Here is a 25,877-nt window from a genome sequence, read left to right as displayed (position 1 = left end):
CCAGGTTCCAAAATGATAGTCAGTCTACAGGAAGGACTTTACCTTCCTCAGTCTGCTTTGGCTACTCCCAGAAACACAGGGAAGTACACGGGGAGCCTGGAAACCGCTGGTTTCCTGGAGGTGCTGCTTGAGCATCACCGTGGATGCTCTGCGATGCCACGCAAGAGGCCTCAAGGAAGCAGTGATCTGACAGATGCAGCCCCAAGCTCTAAAAATAAATAGTTCTGAGCTTTAAAAGTAACAGCTTGCATGTTTTAGATTTGGATTTGTGTAGGAATTTCTATAAAGTTTTGCTTCATTTAATCAACAGTGCTTCCATTTGGGGGTTGTAGGGGCATCAGATGTGTATCAGGGCCTGTGCTTGCACACGTGGGCAAGAACTGATGTCCAAGAGCTGGTGTAAACAAGATAGAATTGTCCCTGAGCCCAAAGCATACTGTCTGGCAGGCCATGCATGCTAGCCACATATGCAATTAAAATGTTTCTAATTTTTAAATGTTCTAATAGCCACATTTAAAAAGAAATAGGAAAAAAATGTATTGTAACAGTATCTTTCATTTGCCTTATATACCTACAATCTTATCTCAATATGTAATCAATACAAGAAAATTTTAATAAGGCATATTTTGCTACCAACTCTGAAACCCAGTGGGCGTTTCACATTAACAGCACATCCCAATTTGGATCAGCTGCATTTCAAGTGCTCAGTGGCCACAAGTGTCTGATGGCTGTCATATTGGATCACATAAGTTTAGGCAGGATATGGAGCAAAGAGGAAGGAAACTAACACATACAGTAATGACACGGAGTGATTGGTGCCAGTCCCGGAAAGCAAAGGTCTGGGGAGGAGAACATGGTTGAGCACAAAGAGAAGTGCTGTGGAGGAGCTGGCCTTCCTGACACGGTGACTGCTGAGATCTGTTTCCCCAAATCTAAATTAGAAGAGAAATGACATCTATCACTTTTTACACTTCTTTATGGAGATCAAGAAAATTACCTAGCCTTAACCGGTTTGGCTCAGTGGATAGAGCATTGGTCTTCAGATTGAAAGGTCCCAGGTTCTATGGCGGTCAAGGACATGTACCTTGGTTGCGGGCACATCCCCAGTAGGGGGTGTGCAGGAGGCAGCTGGTCAATGTTTCTCTCTCATTGATGTTTCTAACTCTCTATCCCTCTCCTTTCCTCTCTGAAAAAAAAATCAATAAAATATATATCAATATTTTTTTTAAAGAAAAAAAAAAGAAAATTACCTAAATATTTGTAATATTATAATAATAAGGAATCAAGTTTGAAATCACTGGAATAGTTGATATCATTTTATTTTTCCAAAATGTTAGAAGGTCCATTTGGTTCATCCAGACATGCGGGTAAAACATGACATGCAAACGTTCCTATCACATGGGAAATGTTTGCTTTGGACTTCAGCAAACTAATTTCTGGAGTTTCCTTTGGAATTCTCTGGACCGAGGAAAAAGGCAGGACTAGTTCTTGAAATCATTTGCCATCAAGTGGCATGGGGCTTTTCCTTGAAGGCTTGTCCCCAAGTACTCTCAGCAGATGGAAGATTCGGTTCGTCCCAACCAAGGGCTAACCCTAACACTTGAAGGGTTCCACATTCTAGGGCAATTGCCTCCCTCTGCTCACCCCATTCCTAACCCATGCTTGATGTTTACAAGAAACAGAATTGCTGAGATTTCCTCTTTTCTTTTGATGGACCCAGTATCTCAAAGATTAACACAAAAGAGAGGATGCAGGTGCGGATTTGATAATCACTCTGTCCACCCCCTACACTCTGCTGTGGGACAAACAGCACACATCTGAGGTCACAGAGCTACTTGGGCAGATTCAAGGCTAGAATAGAACCTCCCCCTCCCCCCCTGATCCATGGCACTCCTGCAAAACTAGGCAATCTTCTCCAATATTCAGATGAAGGGTACAGCCATCATATCTTACTGTAACAAGTGCAGGCATCCGCTCTTTTGTAAAGAATATATTCTCAGGAAGTGTCAAGCCTCAGAGTTAGAGATATCTTATTTTTGCATTAAATTAATTCTTCATTCTTCTTATTGGTGCTTTATCATTATATCCCCAATGGAGAACGGAAGGCTGTTAGGCATGAAATTTAAGTGCTCAGAAGTGTCACTTGGAGGGACAAATGACTGCTCATCTAGATGTTTGAAATTAATATTACATGTTTATGACATGGGGTTTTTAAGAGATGATACAGTGAAAACAAAGTTTCTCAAAACTTTTGTTTTTCTATTTCCAACTCTGAAATGTGGAGGCACTAAAACTGTATTAACATTTCTTAAAATTCAAACATGTTAAAAGTCAACCAAAGCTTCTAAACTGCTAGCACTTTCCTCCCATTCAGCTTTCTGAGAGTGAGTTTTATTCTACAAAAGCAGAAAGCAGATTGCTTATAAATGAGTCACCATCTCGCCCATATGCTCGCTGTCCGTGGTTTTGTAGGTTTTGTCCATGTGGGTCCAATTTCTTGGAATCCTGTGTCATTTTATGAGGTTTCATGGCCATTTATCTAGGCATTCTTTCATCATCAATGTGTCAATACTTAGGATCCCCCTCTTTGTCACATGAAGGACTGATTAGCGAGTGTCCGGACCTGAGCGGGGCAGGCCACCCCAGCCCTGTAGATACATTCCTAACAGAAAGAGGATGCTATACAAAGAGTTACTGAGCACAGTGATGATGAATGGAGGAGGAAGGTCACAGGCTGCCAAAATCCCCGGAAGTACTTTAAACTTGGAGGAGAGCTTGTCTTTGCTAGGTAATATTTAGGCTGGAACCTGAACAATGAGCAAGACTGAGTTTGGCACCAGGTGGGTGGGAGAGCACAGGAGGCAGAGGGGCTAGCATGAGCAGAGGCCAGAGTAGAATAAGGTGACCAGACGTCCCGCTTTTGGCGGGACAGTCCCGATTTCTAATAATGTGTCCCACATCCTGTGGCGTTTTTAAAAAGTCCCGATTTTTGGAAAGCGGGACACGGGACAAATTGTTAAAAAGCGGGACGTCTGGTCACCTTAGAGTAGAAGGAACATTCACAGCATAGCCGGGGTCGTGGGGGCAGGGTGTGGTAGAAGATGAGGTCAGGGGCTGGGTCACTCAGGGTCTCCAGGGCACAAGAGGCTTATATGATGGGTGAATACAGTGGGAAGCCACCAAGGCAGAACCCAACTGCTGATTTAAAAGGATGGCTCAGGGCTCAAAGTATATCAGAGGCTCTTAACCCTGGGAGGTTTTTAAAATTGCTTATGTCTGGACTCTACCACCGGAGTGGAGGTCTGTGATAGGGTCAGTGTGTCCGAGGGCACCGCAGGTGAGGCCCGTGCAGCCGGAGCTGGGGTCCATTGAGAAAAGTGCACCGTGTGGGGCCTGGTGAAACTGCCCTCCCTCCTGGTTGGGCTGATTTAATACAAAGGAAACCAATGAGCTTTGACCTCTCACTTGACGCAGGTGTACCCTTTACTCTCAGTAAGTCAAGCACAGTGACATGCCGGCCAAACGCCTCCATGCTGTCACCTGAGTTTGACGGACATCCAGGGTAGGAAGGGCCTAAGTAATAGAAGCAGCTTGTGATAATAATTATGCCTCCGCCAAAAATAACACATGGCCCAGCACACCACACCTCCACCGTGCTCTCTGGGTTGGAAATATGTCATTTGCTGTGTACACATCACAATATTCCCGCGAAGGCCCTCGAAGGGGAAGGTCTGGGGCCATGTGGAATGAGTTAAGCCCCACAGCACTGGGGACTACTGTGCTGCTGGGCTGCCTGAGCCGCCCTCTGACTAATGAACCATGTCATTAATTACAGACACCTCCAATAAAAACGCCCGGGAGGCAAGCGCGATACGTACGATAAATAAAGAGGTCGTAATTGGCGAGGGGGGCCAGCTCATTCTGAACCAATTGTCTCTCGCTTTCCTGGCCTGTAATTGGAGACATTAATTTGATTTATCACACGGGGCTGGGAGAGATCTTGCAGTTTGCAGAGATTCGAGAGTTGTGAAATCCCTGACCTCCCAAAGCGCAGTCACCCAGGGCGGACAATGCATCTCAGGTCGGGTTTATTACCGAAGTGGCTGTTTCCAAAGGGAAAGATAAACGGCAGAGAGTAACCCTCACAAAAACCTCTTCCTTCCATTTTCCAGAACGACACTTCAGGTCTCACAGGTAAGGGTTAATGGAGCAGCCTCAGTTACTACCAACAAAATCAAATGAAAATCACTGAATGGCCTTGATGGTGATAGTTGTCAAGTTCTTTAAGGCAGTGGTCAGCAAACGCATTAGCCAACAGAGCCGAATATCAACAGTACAACGATTGAAATTTCTCTTGAGAGCCAAATTTTTTAAACTTGAACTTCTGCTAACGCCACTTCTTCAAAATAGACTCACCCAGGCCGTGGTATTTTGTGGAATAGCCACACTCAGGGTGTCCAAGAGCCGCATGTGACTAGCGAGCCAGTTTGCCGACCACGGCTTTAAGGCACTGTAATATTCTCAAAGAGAAACCAATCCATGGTCAATATTTTGAAAAAGATGTGTAGGTGTCTGTCTTTCCTTCTTTTCTGTGTGTGTGTGTGTGTGTGTGTGTGTGCATGTGCACACATTTGTAGTTAACATTTTGGAAAGACACATGATATATGTATGTATATATTTAAATGCACATTTATGTATTTCAAATAAAATATTTAATTCCTAATTTCTTTGTCTAAATATTCATAGTAATTGAAATTAGCCTGTTAAATGTGTCATTGTGGCCACAACAAAACCAATTCTTTGTAATTCTCAGGCGATTCTCATTTTATAAGTAGGACATCAGCAATTAAATATAAATTACTTACTGGTCATAAAAAAGACACCATATTACCCTGTGTGTTCAAAGTAAAGACCCAGTTGGTGCTAAATTCAGAAACAAGTATGATTTACTGAGCATCTGGCCACGCTTCCGAGTCCCCTCTCTTCACTCCACACAAGCACAGGCTGGACTTCCGGAAGGGCAGGACCATACCTACTGTGCCCACAATGCATCCCCAGTGTCTAGCACATCATAGGTGCACCATAATATTTGTTGAATGACTGAGTGAATACCTTGAGCCTAGGGCTTCCTAGAATTTGAAAGTAAACAGGAATATTTAAAAAAAATTTTTGATTTCTTGTATATTGAAAATGTTGAAAAAAATGTGCCACAGTACCTAAGAACTTTCTATGTAGCCTCCTGCATCCCCCTCCATGTATTTGGATGCAGGAGCGGAGGTCTAAATGTGCTATCTGCATGAGTAGTGGGTCTCACCTGAGTCCTCATTTCCCTGTGTTCTCCCCTGCACCTTACCTGCCCATCACAGGCCTGCCTGGCACCCACCCAAGGAGGTTTCCAGGCAGGACAACATGATAGAGCATGTTGTCCTGAGCCCAACTTACCCTGCAGGATTTGATTAGTCTGAAGCACTATCACCACTTACAGGATAGTTTTAGCCAAAAAGATACGATCTGGGTTTGGTTGAAAGTTCCATTAAACAGATGTACTGGGAAAAGCACGGCATCAGCGATTTGCCGAGGGGAGTAGGAACCTCAGGCCAACGGAGTGGGGACCAGGGTTATAACCAGGGAGATCGTCCAAGGGAGGACCCTTCTGAAACTGAAACATGGTATTATTCATGATACAGGAGAGCAGGCTCAACCAGGGCTGTTGTCTGAGGGGTCACATGGTGCTGTTTCTCTTGTTCCTTGGTTTCTTCCCATGGGATGTGTTCTTCTGCCTTCCTGAGCACAATCATTGGTTGGAGCATGAACCACCCTCCCTGGAGATCTGGTGAAAGTCATGACCCTTCTCCCCGGGAACATTCTCAAGTGCAAAGACCCACAAAACGGTGCTGATAATGTCTAAGGGTTACCAGCCATCTGACCCCCGTTCCTGGATCTGAAATCAAAGACCTCCTGATCCTGGGTATTTCTTAATGATTTTCCAAACGAGACTTTTACGCCATAGTGCGGCATTCCACTTCCCTGTGTTTTCTTTCCTTCCCCTTGCTGAACCACAATGTTACCTTAGCAGGCAGAATATTAGACCAGCATGCTGAGCCCGTGGATGCCAAGCCGGTGGTTTTCCAGAGACAGGAGCCACATGAAAGCTACCCCCTCCCCCCCTGAGCTGCGTCCCTGTGTTTGTCACTGTTTAGTGGTCAGGAGACTGCAGAAAAATAACAGCCAATAGGTAGACACTCTACATTTACAAAGGGGATAAAAGCGACCCAAAGATACAATGCCTTGCCACTTTTGGAAAAGAACAAATACTTGAATCTGCCGAGGAACGCGGTTATTTTCATTTCGGGTTTTATTGGAGGGTTGTATAATTTCCAAATGTACAAGGAAGGTTAACCAAATAGTAAAAGCAAAAAAGAAGATCGGGGGGGGGGAGGGGGGGGGAAAGGTCGCTGTCTCAGGGAGGTCTCCCAAGAACGTGGGGAACTTTTCCACTGGCTTGAATTGGGATCAATAATTGCCTAGAAAACGTCTCCCGGAAGCCCAGGGGTATTTAATTAACAGAATCCTCATTCACAAGCAAAGCACTGGGCGGCTCTGCCAAGTGCCTGTGTCATGGAGGAGAAGGCGGGGACGCTGACTGGACCGGGAGTCCACTAAGAAGACAACCCATCTGTGAATTTAGCTTCCTGTGCCTTTTGCTAGAAATGTTTCTAGTGGTCATGAGAAATCTCTGGAATCACACATGAGGGCCTCCTTCCTTGCTATAACCTTAGGGCTGAATGAATCTCCTACCCACCGTTCCTCCTCGGCTGGGTGACCTCATAAAACAAACAGGAGATGGGCAATTGACTGCCCTCGTGACAGGGCCATGCTTGCAGGAGTAGGCCCCGTGAGGGCCCCATGCTTCCTGCTGCCTCGGATACCTTCTGCTCTTGGGGGGCCATCTGGCTGCAATTCTGTCAATAATTGAAAGACAACCTCAGTCGCTGGCTAGGTAAGTGCATACGTATGCAGGGGCCACAGGGAGGGACATCAGGGCTGACAACCTTCAACATGCCCCTTCAGACAACACCCAGACAGTCAGAACTGTAAAAATAATAATAATAATAATAAGAAGAAGAAGAAGAAGAAGAAGAAGAAGAAGAAGAAGAGGAAGAAGAAGAAAGAGGGACACTAGATATTTTCCAAATTAAAATTATTTGGTCCTTCTGAACAAAACAGTTTGATCATTTCATGGGTTAGCCTATCACTGGATAAAAAGCATATGACCATTTTGTAACCTTATGGAATAACTCTATTCAAATAAAATCTTTAGGCAAACCATTATGGAGAACTAGATATACACATGGTGTCAACATGTTATCCTACAGATACTTGCAGATACTTGCAGCTCATAACTGTGAAACCTCTCACTGTCATTGCTTTAAATAGAGGTTGATCTTGACCTATATCATGGTGGGGGCGCCAGACATGAGGTGCCTCTAGAATCTTTAACACAGTATCCATACCAAAAGTGCTAAAGGAGTCTGAAACCAGGAAAGAGGAGATAGAGGAACAAGTTTATCAACACTACAAACCAATTAAATCCAGGAAGTGGAACATTCTACAGGACAAGTGGCTTGATCTCTTTAACAAGTTTAAATGTCTTGGGGAAAATAAAGAAAGGGTAATGGTACGGTCTGGTCTGATTAAAAGAAACTTAAGAGAATTAACGATCAAATAAAATACATGGCTTTGATTGAGTCTTAGACTCAACAAAACAGTTGTAAAAGACATTTGGGGACAATGTGGGAAACAGGATAGTAGACTGGCTCAGATGATATGAGGCAATTGTTAATAGTGTTAGGAATGATACTGATATGAAGTTATGTAGAATAACGTCTTTCTTTGGGATTCAAACTGAACTATTTTAGGATAAAATATTTCAATGCCTATAATTTACTTCAACATCAGAAAAAAAATAGATGAGTCAAAATGGCAAAATGTTAACATTGCTAAATTTAGGGTATGAGTTTGTAGACGTTAATTATATCATACTCTACTTTTCTGTTTGTCTGAAAAATTTTATAATAAAAACTAAAAAAAAAAAAGGAAAGTTGGAAAAGAAAACAAGAGAATTTCCCTAAAGACAGTCAAGATGTACAGAGGGCAGCTAATAAGGACATCCCATTACAACTGGGAAGGGACGCCAGAGAAAACAATGAGCCTGTCCCCTCCCCTCACTGCATGAAACTGTCATGGCTTCCCACTGCCCTTAGGGTAAAATCCAAACTCCAGAACAGCCTTCAGGGACCTACACCAACAGGCCCTACCTGCTTCCCCAGCATCACCAGTGCCTCCCTTACCCTGTCACTGGCCCAGACACTGTGGTCTCCTCTCAGGTCCTCTGTTGCCTAGGATTTTAGTCTTTACCACTAGCCTTTGCACACGTCCTTCCTTCCTGGTAGAGCACAGCTCGCATTTCTGCCAGCTCTGCTCAGCCCTGGCTCCTTGCACGTGCCTCGTCCCCATTCACTTCAGCACAGGCAGGAGAGAGATACAGACCACTTCTTCTGAGATATGCAGAATACCAGAACGTGAAGAAGTGCTTCAAAAGGGTAACAAAACTGTATTCTTTAAATGTTTACACTTAAAAAACTGGTCTATTTAATGCACGCATACCTACTCACACCATAGCAGGGCCTCAAACAATGTTGTTTGCTTCAACACTGATTTGTTATAACGTGGATAAGATACCCTAAGAACTTAGATTTTGTCTATGTAAATTTGCCTATAGTAAAATTGTATTTTTAATACATTATTTCACTTAAACTTGCAGAACCCATCTATGACATTATGTGAGGGCTTACTGTATAATGTATATACAGCATCATTTGACAACAAAGTCATCAACACCCATAAGATATACCCTGCTGTACTGTCATCGCCAACCTACTTTCTTGTCCCCACTTTGGTCTGCAAGCTACATGAGGGTGGTATGTTAGTTTTCTATTGCTGTTGTAACAAATTACCACCAACTTAGTGGCTTAAAACAACATAAATCTTACTGTTTTACAGGTCTGTAGGTTCGAAGTGTGGTATGGGTCTCACCAGGCTAACATCAAGGTAGAGGCAGGGCTGCCTCATGCTCTGGAGGCTCCAGGGAAGAGTTTTCTCCTGGAGATTGAATGACTAGTTGGTAATTATAAATTGAGGGTCATTCTCAGCTTCTAGAGACTTTCCAATTCCTTGGCTAGTGGCCTTCTTCCTCCACTTAAATACCAATGGCAATAGGTTGAGTCCTCATGTCTCATCTCGTTGTCTGAAGCTGGGAAAGGTTCTCCACTTTTAAGGACTCGTGAGATTAGGTTGAGCTCCCCTGAAGAATTCAGGGTAGTTTCCCTCTCTGAAGGTCCATAACCTTAACCACAGGTAATACTTTTTGCCATGCAAGGTAACATGCTCACACATTTCAGGGATTAGGAAGATAGACGTCTTTGAGGGCCATTATTCTGCTTACCACAGGCAGAAACCAAGATTTGCTTGTTTATGGTATTAAATGCTTTTGATACTATTGTTATTATTATTCTGCATTACTGCTATTATGATCCAGCAAGTTAAGTTCAGAAGCTTTTTATTATTTGTCTTTCTTTGTTTTATTTTTTGGCAGATCTCTACTAATACTGTCAGATCTCATTCCATCTCACACTATGAGGTAAGATGGAAATGCAGGTGACATTCAGGAGAGAGTTATTAGAGCCCATCAAAGAGAGGGGTAAATCCGTGAATGGTATAAGGTTGGGATTCAAAAGCAAGCTGAGTTCCCAGGAATTTTAGAGAAAAATATCTAAAGTTCAAACATGAAGGAGTAGTTATGTTATTATATAATTTAGAATTGTAGAGAAGAAATGGCTAAAAGGATTAAAAGTGTTTGATCTGAGGATTGAAATAGGGGAGGCATGAAGTAGGGGAGGTATAAAATAGGGGAGGCATAGTTTTCCTCATGAGCTCTTCCATAATTTTGTATACGTTAGCCACGTGCATGCAATACTTTAACAATGATTAAAAATATCGCTCTATCAGGAGAATAAAAAAGTAAAAAATGTTGTGTTGAGTACAATCCTGTTAATAAAAAATATAAAATACATATCCATATGTGGTTAAACAGATATATGCTGAACATTGTTATATTTCTAAGTGAATCACAAGAAACTGAAAAAAATATGGTAAGTGTGGTAACGTGGGGAGAAGCATTTGGGTGGGGTGGGAAAGTGGCTCTCACCTTTCAGTTTGCATCTTTCTGTACTATTATACTTGGGAAAGGCTGCATATATCTCTTTATCATAAAATTGGATAAGGTCCATTTCAGTATAAATACTTCATTCTTTTATTAAATTATTTAATCTTTACCTTCTCTTTATCTTTAAAAAATTGATAAGAGCCGAAACCGGTCTGGCTCAGTGGATAGAGGATCAGCCTGTGGACTGAAGGGTCCCATATTCGATTCTGGTCAAGGGCAAGTACCTTGGTTGTGGGCACATCCCCAGTAGGGGGTGTGCAAGAGGCAGCTGATCAATGATTTTCTCTCATTGATGTTTCTAACTCTTTATCTCTCTCCCTTCCTCTCTGTAAAAAAATCAATAAAATATATTTAAAAATTGATAAGAATTATATATTGTAAACTATATGATAAATCCACGAAATACAAAATATAAGTCTAATAGAATAAATAACTAAACCTTGCAATAATTCCTATAGAAGACTAATAAAGTTAATAAACCTAGACTAAGAATATATATATTTTTAATAAAGGAAAGAAGAAAAAAAAACCAGAAACTGATAGGAAAGAGGCAGTATCACAACTAATTCTGCAGACAATGAAAATCAAAGAGCATAATAGAGCAAACTGCTCTAAACCAATAGATTTGGAAACTTAAAGAAACTGAACAAATGCTATAAAATATACAAATTATGGAAGCTGATGAAAGAAGGAAGAGAAATCTGAATGGCTTGATATTTATTAAAGAAATTGAATTTATTATTTAAACTTTCCCACTAACAAAACCTCAGGCGCAGTTGATTTCATTGGGGAATGTTTCCAAAAATTTCAGCAAAAGGTAAACCAGTCTTATACATATGCTTCTAGAAAATAGAAAAAAAAATCCTGTCTAAATATGTTTATTAGGTCAGCATAAACTGATTCCAGAACCTAAGTATTTAAAACAATAATTATGAAACAAACTCATTAACAAAAATGTTACAAAATGGTAGCAAATAAAATCCATTATTTGGGCCCTGGCCTCTATGGCTCAGTTGGTGGGGTGTCGTGCCAGGCACCAGGAGGTTGTTGGTTCCATTCCCTGTCAAGGGCACTTGCCTGGTTTCAGGCTTGACCTCTTGTACGGGCATGCAGAAGCCAGCTGACCAATGTTGTGCTCTTACATAGATGTTTCTATCTCCCTTTTCCTTCCTCTCTGTCTAAAAAAAATCAGTAAACTATTTTAAAAAATTCATTAGTGCAGTGGTCAGCAAACTCATTAGTCAACAGAGCCAAATATCAACAGTATGATTGAAATTTCTTTTGAGAGACAAATTTTTTAAACTTAAACTTCTTCTAATGCCACTTCTTCAAAATAGACTCGCCCAGGCTGTGGTATTTGTGGAAGAGCCACACTCAAGGGGCCAATCTGATAAGGGTTTATGTCCGATAATGGTTATATCCGATAAGGGTTTAATCTCCAACATTTACAGGGAACTCATACAACTTAACAAAAGGAAGATAAACAACCCAATCAAAAAATGGGCAAGTGACCTAAATAGATACTTTTTGAATGAGGACATTCAGAAAGTCTAGACATATGAAAACATTTTTCTAATATATTTTTATATGCCTACATAAGTTGAAACAGTAATATATTCATGTAGTATCATTATAGTAAAATAATATCATATCATGTCCTTCTCTAAAAAGAATGTTATACCAACTTAAGGGCTTCTAGACAATTATTACTTCTCTGATCTGTAAAAGTGTTTCCATGTGGATATTGAGTTTGGTGGAGAGAACTGAAAAAAATCAGCTGCTCATTTATGTAAACTGGACAAACAGAACCGTGACAATGGCATGTCTGAATGAGGGCACCTTCCTTCCCAGGAGCACTGGGGCATCTGGAGTATGCAGGTAGCTGTCTCTGATTGGTCTGGAATTGATTCTATTTTAACCAGTGAGTATCTTCAGTTCTGATGGTAGCAGGAGACTATGAAAGCCAGAGTAGGGATGTATAGAATTAGGTATTTGGGACAATCAGGTAAAATAACAACACTCTCTGGCCTCACTCACCACAGCCCAAGACCATACTCTAGGAGCAAATTCCTATCTTCTCACAGCTACAATGAAAACTCTCTCTGATTGGCCTAGATGAAAGCAGATTCTAGCCTTGAAGGAATCAAGCCATCCTTCCTCATCACTAGTTAGATTTGGTTTCAGAGGCCAGAACACTGTCAAGAGCTTCCGTAATTAGTATCCAGGCACAGAAATCATAAGTTTTCCATCTTGGGGTACTGGGAGCCAGAGGCATAAGGAATGCTAGAAATCCATGCTCTACACATAGGCCATGTTCCTGCCTCCCCTTCCCAGGCTGGGGTGACAGGCACAATCTCCCAAGAAGTCCCTGCTGGACAGCCAAAGAAATGTCTCCTCCATCCCCTTCAACAACTTCTAAATACAAGTCCAATTTTTATTGGACCTGTCTCCATTAATCAAATGATTAATACTGAGTAGGGTAGATAAAGAAGAGAAAATGCCATCATCTACAAAGTGTGTTTGAACATTTAATGTCACTGATATGTGCATTCAGGAAGGTGTGTCCAGATTACAGGATGACTTCTTAAGATCTTAGGTTCAAAGGAAGCCTTCGAAATTAATCTTCTGTCCCCTCAACTGAATTCTGCCAAGAGGACAGGGTTGACTGAAAATACTTTTCCAATTCTTCAAATTATGGACACAAAATGGAATACTAGAGACAATTATCCAGATAATTTGACATGAAGTTTTTTTTTGTTTTACTCTTCACTGCTTGTGGGGATGTGGGCATTATATGACACACTGCTCTCTAATTTAATAAGTCTGTAAATCACAAGAGTTTCCTACGTCATCTGGAGCTGCTCTGATGAAATTTCTAAGTTTGGGAACCAAAACACTTTACCTCCTGGATCAAAACCCATCCTCTATAACCAGAATAGATCTCTTCCTAGATTGAGTGTCACAACACATTTCTGTTGTGTTTGCAAGATATGTACAAATGTGACTCACCCTGGTATTAGATCCTGGACAAAGCATGTGGGTCAAATGACTTATCCAAGAGCCATCCTAAGGTTAAATGTTTAAGCAATAAGAAACAGCACAGGAAATTGGGGTTGGTCTTCCTGGGTGTGAGTCAACTTTGTGGTGATCTAATTGGTATTTCTAGGGGGATGGGGTGGTCTGACCAAATGGATCTAGACAGCCTTTTCCCACTGGCAACCGCACAAAAACTAGATGACATAATTCACAGAATAGGAAATTAGGAGCAGATAGGAAACGCACACAAGACTACTGTATTTCTTCCAAAGGGAATGCACATATTGAACAGATTACTAAGGAGGATCCTCAAAGTTGGCAAAACCAATTCATTCAAGAGATAGAAGCAGAGTCCTGGAGAAGCTGAAGGCTAGAGCAGAAAGGCAAGGAGCTTGAGGAGTGGACTATGACAGGGGCTCATTTGGTCATCTCATGCCTAGAATTTCTGTCGCTCCTATCAGTTCAATGTCACTGCAACTCAACATTGACATGTTGAGTTGGGGTCTTTGCTGTCTGATCATCCAACCCGAGGCTAGTGACTTATTTTCCATTGCCTATGGCAGGCATTATTTTCATAAATTTGAATGGGAGAAATCAAGTTGAAGCAAGGTCCTTGTAACCACCCAGTTTAGACTTATGGAAACACTTTAGAGCAAAGCAGCAAGAGTAGGTTTCTTATTTGTCTGTCACGTCCAGCATATCTTTAGGAGAGCGGTAGAACTGTTTCCTTCTCCCTTGAACCAGGGAAAAAAAATGTATTTTTGGAGCTTTATGACAATGCTAAGCTGGCCAAAATTTACTCAGCAATGTCCACGAGCAGCCGTGTCTTTCAACACGTCCTCTTTTTCCTTCCTTGAGAAAACATTGAAAAACTATAGAGTGCCTTGTAATAGAGACATTTTCCCCCCCTTGAAAGTTAGGATGACAAGTGTAGCATTTTCTCAGCTATCCCACACCAGTGAGAGACAAAGTGAGAATGACATCCATTGCACAGCTGGAATTGCAAGCACTAGAATTTCCCACAAGGGCCCACGTGTTGCTTGCCTGTGGGAGAGTTGTGACACTAGGCACGTATGATCAACCCCAGCCCCTTCCCAATTGCCCCCTTTTGAGATCAGCTCAAGTAAGGATGCAAAGAAACTTACCATGATGTGTGAGTGAAAATGGTGTGGGGTCCACTTTCCCCTCGCAGTCATACCTCATCTCTAGTGTTCTTCCTGAATAGCACATAACTGTAGAAGCGGGGAAGCGAATCAAGTATAATTTCCAGGTCCTTCAATTGTTCAGCCAGCCTTGTTGAGTTTATTGTAATTGCTCTGTGAGTTCTCTCTTATTTCCTGAAATTCCCCGAGAGCATCGCAGAGGAGTCATTATGGCTCAGATCTGGAATGGTGAAATATCAAGAAAATGAACTCAACCACTAGATTAATTCTGGTTCTACTAAAGAGAGATTTTTTTTTATCTCATTGAGATATACTTGACATATAACATTGTGTTAGTTTTTGGTCCATGATATAATGATTATATATATTACATTGTAAACTGATTACCAAAATGTTTTGTTAACATTTATCAAGAAAAAAAAAAATTTGTGTGTAATGAGAACTTTTGAGACCCACTCTCTCAGGAACTTTTAAATATACTATAGTCACCACACAGTGTACATTATATCACCAAGATTTAGTTATCATATATAACTGGAAGTTTTTACCTTTTGACCACCTTCACCCATTTTGCCCAACCCCCATACTCAGCCTTTGGGAACCATCAATCTGTATCTATGTTATTTTGTTGGTTTTGTTTTAGATTCCATGTATGTGATATTATACAGAATTTGTCTTTCTCTGTGTGCCTTATTTCACCTAGTTTAATGCCACCAAATTTCATCCATGTTGTCACAAATGACAGAATTTCCCTCTATTTTGTTGAATAATAAGCCATTGTATAGAAACCACATTTTCTCTTTTTTGTTGTTGTTAATTTTCACTGGAGGACATTTTTCCATTGATTTTTAGAGAGTAGATGGGAGAGGCAGAGAGAGAAATATCAATGTGAGAGAGACACATTGATTGGTTGCCTCCCACATACACCCCAACCAGGGCCAGGTATTGAGCCTGCAGCCAAGGTATGTGCCCTTGACTGGAATAGAACCTGGACCCTTCAGTCTGCAGGCTAACACCCTACTGAGCCAAGCTGGTTAGGGCAGAAATAACATTTTATTTACTAATTAATCTATCCATGGACACCTATGTTGTTTCCATGGCATGGCTACTGTAAATAATGATACAATAAACATGGGAGTGCAGATATCTTCTTGAGTTGATTACTGTTCCTTTGAATAAAAATACAGAAGTGGAATTGCTGGCTCATATGGTAATTCTACTTTTAATTTTTTGAGAAACCTGTTTTCCATAGTGGCTACCCTAATTTATATTCCTACCAAGAGTCCACAAGGATTCCCTTTTCTCCACATCAGGGGTCTTCAAACTACGGCCCGCGGGCCACATGCGGCCCGCAGAGGAGTCTGATCCGGCCCACCAGGTTTTTTGGGCAGTGAGCGCAGCCGAGGTGTTACAGTAGGAATTAGTAGTTCATATAGTCCGGCCCTCCAGCTCTCTGAGGGACCGTGATCTGGCCCCCACTTTAAAAAGTTTGAGGACCCCTGCTCCACATCCTTACCAATACCTGTTATTCCTTGTCTTTTTTAAAGCAGTCATTTTAACAGGTGTGAAGTGATATCTAATTGTGGTTTTGGTTTGCAATTCCCCAACGATTGATGTTGAGTATCTGTGATGTTGGTCATTTGTATGTTTTCTTTAGAAAAATGTCTATTTAGCTTCTCTGCCCATTTTTTAATTTTTAAAAAAAGTTTTACTATTAGGTTATATAAGTTCTATATTTTGGATATTAATTCCTTATCAATCAGATATAATCCTATATAATAAAAGCCTAATATACAAATTGACTGAACAGCAAATGATCAGTCACTATGATGCGCGCTAACCACCAGGGGCAGACACTCAACATAGAAGCTTGTCCCTGGTAGTCAGTGCACTCCCACAGGGGGAGCACCACTCAGCCAGAAGTCAGGCTCATGGCTGGCAAGCACAGCAGTGGTGGCAGGAGCCTCTCCTATCTCTGCAGCAGGCGGGCATCCCATAAGGGGCCCCAGACTGCCAGAGGGTGCAGGCTGGGCTGAGGGATCCCCCCACACTCACCCCCCTACCCAGTGCATGAATGTTGTTCACAGGGCCTCTAGTTTTCAAATATTTTTCCATTTTGTGAGTTGTCTTTTCATTTTGTTGATGGTTTCCTTTGCTGTACAGAGGCTTTTTAGTTTGATGCAGTTTCACTTGTTTATTTTTGCTTTTTGTGTCAAATCCTAAGAATTATTGCCAATATAAATGTCGCGTCGGTCTGCGGACTGAAAGTTCCTGGGTTCGATTCCGGTCAAGGGCATGTACCTTGGTTGCGGGCATATCTCCAGTAGGGGGTGTGCAAGAGGCAGCTGATCGATGATTCTCTCTCATTGATGTTTCTAACTCTCTATTCCTCTCTCTTCCTCTCTGTAAAAAATCAATAAAATATATATTTTTTTAAAAAGAAGCTTACCCCTTATGTTTCCTTCTAGAAGTTTTGTGATTTCTTGCCTTACATTAAAGTCTAATACCTTTTGAGTTGACTTTTGTATATTAAGATAGGGGTTGTTTCATTCTTTTGCATGTGGCTCTCCAGTTTTGCCAGAACCATTTATTAAAGAGACTCTCTTCTCCCCATTACATATTCTTGGCTTCTTTTTGCAAATTAATTGACCATATATGTGTGGGTTTACAGGCAGTCCTTGGGTTACTTCAGAGATCTGCTCCTATGGTGCTGTGTAATGAGATTTCCCCCATAAGTTGAAACCCATCTACATAAGCACCTACAGCACTCACAATGAGCACGTACACAGCAGTAATGAAGTGAAACAGTAAAATAAATAAATAAATAAATAAATAAAATTAAAAGAAAGATAAAAATTCCTAATCTTTACTTGTGGTAAATAAATAATAATAATAATAATAAACACAACGCACATATGTACATAAGTAGAAATGACAGAACTTTTTTTTTGTTTTTTTAATAAATAAATAGATGGTGACAAAACCACGAAATGACGTAAGTTGAGTCTGAAGTAACCCAAGGACTGCCTGTGTTTTGTGGCTTTTTATTCTGTTCCTTTGATCTGTGTGTCTGTTTTTATGTCAATACCATACTGTTTTCATTACTATTGCTTTGTAGTATAGTTTCAAACCAGGAAGTGAGATAACTCATTTTTTCCCCCCTCCAAATTGCTTTGGCTTTCCAGGTTCTATTTTTGCCCCCATCCAAATTTTAGGGTTAATTTTTTTTTCTTTGAAAAATGCTATTGGAAAGTGCTCCTTAATTATTGGAGCCAGAGGGCTCACCAGAGAGAGGAGCTTGATAGAGGAGGGACCATTTTATTCCCTTTGAGGCTGATGCCTAACCTGGGAGGTAGTATATTTAGTAGTTAAAAATTTGCTAGAACCAAGGCAACTAGAATGCTTGTGTATTTGGAGAAATAGAAACTTGTAAAAATACTTAATCACTCTAAGATTGATCTTCTTTTTATAAAATTAAGGCATTAACTACTTTACAGAATCATTCTCAGCATTAAAAGAGATAACTCTTAACTGCTCAATCCATTATCTTCCACATAGTAATTTCTCAGAAATTTTCTTGGTCATTACCAGACCAAAACACTGGAAAAGCAAATGGGTTTTTGAAGGAGCAACTCTTTGCATTGTTCACAGCTCTCTGAATCAGATGTTTTAAACCCTAGGTGGGTGCTCATGGTCTGACACAGAGAAGATTTTCCAAAATCAGGAGGAACTGCACCTGATGGGTTCTGTGAACAGTGTTCAGCATGTGGAGGCCTGGTGTGCATATGCTGCTGGTGCTATTTCTCCAAGGCAGTCGCCGTGGAGTCCCAGGCATGTTCTGCAGCCTGTCAGAACTAAGAAGCTGCAGGGCCTCCCAAGTGGGGTCTCTGATAAGAGAGAGTAGTTGCAGACTCATGAATATGATTAAGCACCTTCCACTTACTCTCAATAGAGACTTAATTAAATACAATGGGTATTTTTTTGACTGCCTCTGCCAAAGTTGCAAATGGTTATTGCCGCAATTATTAACAAGAATAAATGACTCTAGGAATGATGTTAGGCATTATAATGATGGCACTTACAAAGGCTTAGAGAAGGCGATTACAATACAATGTTAGTCTTTCTCCTTTCTTCCTAAACTGGTAGTGGCGGCTAGCTATTGATAGCTGCATCCTTACCTGTTTAAAAAATCCCCTCTCTGTTCTACTGCCTGTAATTGAAGGGATCATTCTCCAATGTCAGAGCAACACCTCGAGGATGAACAGCATTCAGCGTTAGCAGTGAGGTGATAGTAAGGGTCATTACTATTTTTTTTTATCTCTTTTCAGATGATCTACAGTAAACAGATCTGCAGCTGAAGCTTTGGCTGACAAAGATATGGATTTAAATGCTGGCTGTGCTTATTTTTGTTACATACCCTTTGGGTCTCAGTTTTTGCATCTGTACAATGGAGAAAATGGCACCTGCACACTGTGAGAATTAGATGAGATAATAAAGATCTAGGGAGTGCTTGGAACAATGCCAGGCACATGGGAATTGGTCAGTGGATGATAATCTTTATCATGTTTTGGTTTACTATTATTATTAATTAGAGGTCTAGTGCACAAAATTCGTGCACTCAAAGGGGGTGTTCCTTCAGCCTGGCCTGTACCCTCTCACAGTCCAGAAGCCCTCAGGGGATGTCCAACTGATGGCTTAAGTCCTCTCGGGGAGTGGGCCTAAGCCATCAGTCGGACATCCTTAGTGCTGCTGCAGAAGCAGGTGAGTCTTCCACTACCTCTGCTGCACTGGGCCAGCTGTGAGCCTGGCTTCTGGCTCATGTGTTGAGCATCTGCCCCCTGGTGTTCTGTGCAGATCATAGCGAGCATTGAATGACCTCAGCATATTATTAGCATATTATGCTTTGATTGGTTGAACAGATGATCAGACACTTAGCATATTAGACTTTCATTATATAGGATTTTTACTTGAAGCAACAAGCATATATGAAGGCAAATATAAAAATGAATACACTTCACAATGTCAGGTAAGAATAAATTAACAATGCCTTAAAAGGTAAAGGAGACAGACATTTCATTCTCTGAGAGAGAGATGGGATATGGCACCAGCGTGATGATTGGCAGCTAACCCCGCCTTTTCCCAGGAGTAAGCTTACTTGATCACCACACAGTAGGTCTGAGTGGGCATTGCCTTCTCACTGGCAGAAGACACTGAGCTCAGAGCCCTAAAGATTAGCCCCCAAACTAGAATGGGTATTACAACCCAATGCCCTTAATTCAGTCCTTCTATGGAGAATGCTGCCCGTTAAGTAGGGTTGATGGTGAAATTGAAGCCTTGTGTTCAAAGTACTGTATCCACCCAGAGGGGGCGCCTTTTGCTAATCCAAACAAAGGATAGCTACTGGCTAGCTGGGCTCTCAGCCAGGCTGGGCCCTCTGCTTCTTTTCTATGGTTCCCTTGGGATACAGAATGCTGGTGCAGGTTTTGCAATTTTGTATATATATATGATTTTTACATCTTATCTGTAACTCATTTTATTGGATTTTATCTAATATGGAATGCTTTTCCTATCAATTAGACAGGGTATTTAAAATAATTATTTGCATCCACATGGTTCTTTATTATTTACAATTCTCTTTGACATGAGTTTATTTGAAAACTTAGATATCTCACTTCTCAGACTAATATCCAAGTAGTTTCTATAAATATAAAGGCTGGAATAACTAAACTAATTTCAAATACTCCCCTACATGAAGTTAAATGGAATAGTCTGGAGTTTTTTGGTATTAATCTGTGATTTTACTTTAAATAGCAGTATTATGTTGCCATCTTACTTTATTATAATTTTTATAAAAGGTTCTGAGATTACTCTTGAAATGAGCAAAGTTATAATAATAAATGATAACTCTTAAGCATGCTAAGGCTTCTCTAAATTCTGCCTATTTTTATGAACACTTGGGATGATATTGTTTGGTTTTCTAACCTTATTATTTAAGACCAGCTGAAGCCACAAGGGGCTATTTGCAGTCCTGGGTGATGAGGCCATCTATTGTGGGGCCTGGCCGCTCTTGACTTGACTGGGAATGGGGTCATTCTGCACTGGGCTTCGCTCTTGATGAAGGATGTTGATGTGAGTCATACTTCTCTTGGAAAAGGCATGAAACTGTGTCTCCCACTCTGAACATGCACTTCCTCCTTCAAGGAGCTGAGTGTCTGGCAGGAGCACTCAAGTGCATCCAAGTTCATTTCACAAAAGGTTCCTATTGCTTGTGTGACTGAACACGTAACGGGCAGGGCCTGGGCTGGGTCTCACTGTTGCATTCCCCACCCTACTCGGCACTGAGCTTTGTAATAGGAAGAAGCCAATTAATGTTTTCCGAAGTGAACTGAAATAGCTGCTAACCTCCAGTTGACTCTAACAATAACAAATGCAATGGAAAGAAAGAAGGGATGAAGCATTCCTTTTAGGGGAAAGTACCATTTGTCCATCCATTCACTCATTTATTCCTTTCCTGTCTTATATCTGAAAGATCTTATGACAATGATGTAGAAAACTTGAAGGATATAATGCATGAGGTAGGACCTGTAGCACAGGTCAGATAGGATACAGAAGGAAGAAATGGCAGAGGAATAGTATTGGTAAAGGCACAGAAGCTGGACTTTCAAGGTTGGGCTTGGGGAGGTGAGACAGGTCTCCTCTGGCTGGAGCTTAGGGGCCATTGAAAGAAGCAGTTGAACAGAATCTAAAAAAATGGAGCTTTAGTATAGTCATGAGGCTCTCGTTCATAGTCCTGCCCCTAGGGGATTGGAGATGAATGAAGGGTAGAGTATAGACCCCCAGAAAGTACAAGCTTCTGAAGACCGGCAGTCCTAGATGCAAAGGCAGCTCTGCAAACATGACTTCCCCTTTCTCACTCTTCATGCATTTGTAGAATAGGGTGGCAATGATGGTGCAAGAGCATAGGGCAAGCTAAAGGTGGCTGGTACAGACAATGACCACCATGTCATACATACTCAAAAAGGGCAGCTTTCTTTTTGTCCCTATTCCTGAGCAATGCTGACCAATATAATTGTCTTTTGACAAAGTAAAAGTTAAGGACCATATCTTATTATAGATATATTTCCAAATAGCAAAATATTTTATTTAATTTTTAATAACCACAACATTTAGTCAATGGTTTCCGGAGCCATCTGGATATTTGTCAATTAATGGTATTATGTTTCTCTTCTTAGCAAAATCCTGGCCTTATTGTTATTTGTCCTTCACTGTGGCTCTTGAAATATATCAGTATGGCCCATGCCCACCTTCCCTAATGGCCACCATATAGCCTCTGAACATGTAGAAACTTTCACGCACACCTGAATTATATTTTAAATTGGCCCTATGTGCCTTCAGATTGAAAAGCTGAAGGTCATTTGTAAGCGCCAATTTCACAAATATTTAGTGGTCAGTTTTTTCCCACATACATTTGGAAGTAAGAGCAGAAGACAAGGGAAAGTGCCGTTTGTTACGTGGGCACATTTACTATTATATTTTAGCATTTTCATTATCTTTTTCAGAAAGTTTTCGCTTTTCCTTAAAGGTAAAACTCGGGCCCCAATGCAAAGTTTTGTCCTCAGTGACCAGTGTAATCTTCATATTTGTGTTTCCCTATATCGGAGTTATTAAGTGGAATTCCTTGGCCATCTTGTGATGAGGTAAATATGCCAAATGCTTTATGAATATTTTAGCCATTTATATAATCTGAAACAACAGCTGTGATCATTAGCATTGTCACCAATGCTTTGATTCTCTTCTTGCCAGACATGGCAAGACTGAATGTCTCTGTTTCCTGGAAGTTAGGAGAGCCAAAGGAACTTGCTTCGGCCAATGAAACATGAGAGGGTTGGACCTGCATTACCACCATTTGCCCACCATCCAGAACTGAAATATCATTGCTGACATGTACACATAAAGAACTGTTTGACATTGAAATTGGGTCTCAAAAGAACTGGTGGCCCAGAAAAAAATTCTCTATAAACTGATTCATATGCCTTTCGGCATAACCATTACTTCTTGTCTCATTTTTTATTCATATAAGTTTATTTCCAGTAGGACATGATCTCACTCATCTAGGGGAAATGGTGAACAACAGACTGATGAATAAGAACAGATCCAGAGATAAGGAGCCATGGGTCAGACTGTTGGACCACAAAGGGAGGGCGGGGATAAAAGGGAGAGATCAACTAAAGGACTTATGTGCACACATATGAGCCTAACCAGTGGTCAAGGACAATAGGGGGGTGGGGGCATGAAAGGGGGGTTGGGGAATTGGAATGGGGTTTGAGGACAAATATGTGATACCTTAATTAATAAAGAAATTTAAAAAAAGAAACATGAGTGTGTCACTTCCAGGTGGAAGCCTTTAAGACCCAGGGAGTAACTTGCTGTTTCCTTCCCTTGATGAGGTGACTGGTGATGTTCCAGATGGTGGAGGCACTAATAGCCTTGCCACCCACATGGACTAGAACCCCCAGCCATGCCAAGTGAGACATGTGGCATGAGTGAGAAATAACCTTTTGTTGTTGTCATTTAACTTTTTATTGTGAAATAATTGTATACGCACATGAAGTTGTAAGAGACGATACAAAGAGATCCCAAATACCTTCCATTCAGTTGTCTCCAGTGGTAAATCTTGCATAACTATAATGCAAGACCACAGCCAGAAAAATAAATGTTGATAAAACCCACTGATTTGATTAAAATTCTATCAGATTTACACTCACTCATGAGTGTATGCCTGTCTGTATGTAGTTCTGTGAAACTTTATCACATGTGTGGTTTGGAGGGCCATCATCCTAATAAGTTGCAGGCCGGCTCCCTGGTGCTGCCCTCTTATAGTCACAGCACCTTCCTCCCTTCTCCCCTCTTCCTAAGCCCTGGCAACCACTGATCAGTTCTCCTTATCTACAGATTTGACATTTCAAGACTATGTAAATGCAGTCATACAATATGTAATCTTTAAAACTTTTTATTGTGGTAAAATATATATAACCTAAAATTTGACATGTTAACCATTTTTAAGTCTACAAATCAGTGGCAGTAATGACATTCACAACGTCATGCAACTGACTACATAACCTTTAGAGACTGTCTTTTTCCCCCCTTCGTCATGATCCCTGGACGTTCTATTCAACCTGTTGCTTTTATCAACAGTTCATTCCTTTTTATTTCATGATATGGATGCACCACTCTTTGTTCACCCATTCACCCACTGACAGACATTACAGTGGTTTCTGATTTTTCCCTATTAGGATTAAAGGTGAAACATTTGTGCATAAGTTTTTGTGTGAATAAGTTTTCATTTCTCTGGGATAAATGCCCAAGAGTAAAGTTACTGCGTCACATAGTAAGCACCTGCTCAGTGTTGTAAGAAATGGCCTTGCATCCCCAACAAAACATTTATTGTTTTGGCCAGGACATTTTGGGGTTGTTATTGTAGCATAACCTACCCTGATTAATATATCAGTAAATTATTTTCTCATTTGCATGGTCATCGTGGAATCCAACTTAACCTCAATTATGTGCTAAGAGGTGACAATGAGATATTCATTTTATTCAAGTATTCATTTACTAATTCCTTTACTCAATAGCTATTTGCTAGGCACACACTATTCTTGGGAACATGTTGGGTGTGGAGGATACAATACTGGGAAAAGCACTTTTGTTGGAGCTCAGTGTCTACTGTGAAAAGTAGACAATAGACATAGACAAGGAAAACAGTGCCATGAAGGAGTGGCACCTGGTGGCATGATAGTACCAAAGCAGGGCACTTACATGGCCAGGGCTGGGAAGAGAGGATTTGAGTGGGTAGAATTCCCTGAGAAAATAATGCTCCAGCCGAAATCTTAGAATGAGTTAACTAGGAAATGAGGCAAGTATGAAGGGTGGAGACAGAGGACATCCTAGCCAGGGAGATAGTCTGGTAAAAAACCTTTTGGGCCCACAGAGGCTGGGTAATTCATGAATTGAAACACGAAGGTGGATAGAGTAGCGAGAATATGTGTCAGAAAAGTCTAAGATGAGACCAGACTGCCTAGGATCCCAGAGACCTCTTCAGATATGGAGATCTTGAAGGTCAGAGTAGTGGGAATCTCTGAAAGATTTTTTTAAAAATATATAATATATTTTTTATTGATTTTTTACAAGAGAGGAAAGGAGAGGGATAGAGTGTTAGAAACATCAATGAGAGAGAATCATCGATCAGCTACCTCTTGCACACCTCCTACTGGGGATGTGCCCGCAACCCAGGTACATGCCCTTGACCGGAATCGAACCTGGGACCTTTCAGAACGCATGCTGATGCTCTATCCACTGAGCCAAACCGGTTTCGGCTCTGAAAGGTTTTATCACTGGCAGTCACATGAGCATATCTGAGCTTTTAAAATATCACTCTGGTTATTGTGTGGAGAACAGATGTAAGGGATGTGTGCAGATTGCAAGCACCTGAAATGAGGGGATTCCATAAAGACAGAGAGAAAGCTACTCCTCTCCCAAACACTTCTCATCCTCAAAAATAAAAAATAAAAAAAAATGAGAAGATAATAAAGAGAAAAAAGTCAATTCTTTACAAAATAGACCTGAATCCTGAATCTATTGCTGGCACTCTATGCATGGTACATAAGAGTGAACATACAAAATAATAACAGGATTTCAATGAACACTTGTTGGTAGAAATAATTTAATCGAAGCAATGCTTAGCCTATGTTTCATAAAGTGGGCCTGCTGGATAGAGCACATAGTTAGTGGATATGAAGAAATGATGGACATTGGGTGTGTTTATATGGAAAATGGGGCTCAGCTTAGGGTCTTGCTGCTCCATAAATTCGCTTTGCTTCTTCTTTGGGGTTTCTGTTAGAAATGTTATAAATCAGACAGTCTAGGTTATTTCTCCCTATGAATACTAAACTGAGCCTAAGCAATTCGCTTTGATCAAAATTCAGAAAAGATATTGGTATGATAACACCCAATGCTCAGGTATATTTAAAAAAGGGGCGGGGGTGGGGAGGAGGAGGAGCAGAGGAAGAAAAAGAAGATGACATGGAAGTTTTCCCTCTGAGACTTGGCACTTCCTCATTTTGACACTTATCTGCTGAGAGTCTGTGATGCTAAGGGGGAGCTTACAAGAAGACTCTCATCTTGAATGAATTTAGTCTTTGAGTTGAGAGTTGAGTTGCTACTACTTAATCTAGATCCCGATAAAAGACTATAGCCAATACATAGAACTGTAGTCACTAAAACAGGAGATAGTACCACCCCAACATGGAAAGAACACTTTTTTTCTTTCCCCCAATAGGTGCCCTGTTCCCATTATTGTCCTTGGGTGTTTGAAAGCACACTCCCAGCATCCTCCA

The sequence above is a fragment of the Pipistrellus hanaki genome (genome assembly GCF_964339955.1).
Source record: "Pipistrellus hanaki genome assembly, chromosome: 13".
NCBI lineage: Eukaryota > Metazoa > Chordata > Mammalia > Chiroptera > Vespertilionidae > Pipistrellus > Pipistrellus hanaki.
Note: the sequence above shows the minus strand (reverse complement) of the source record.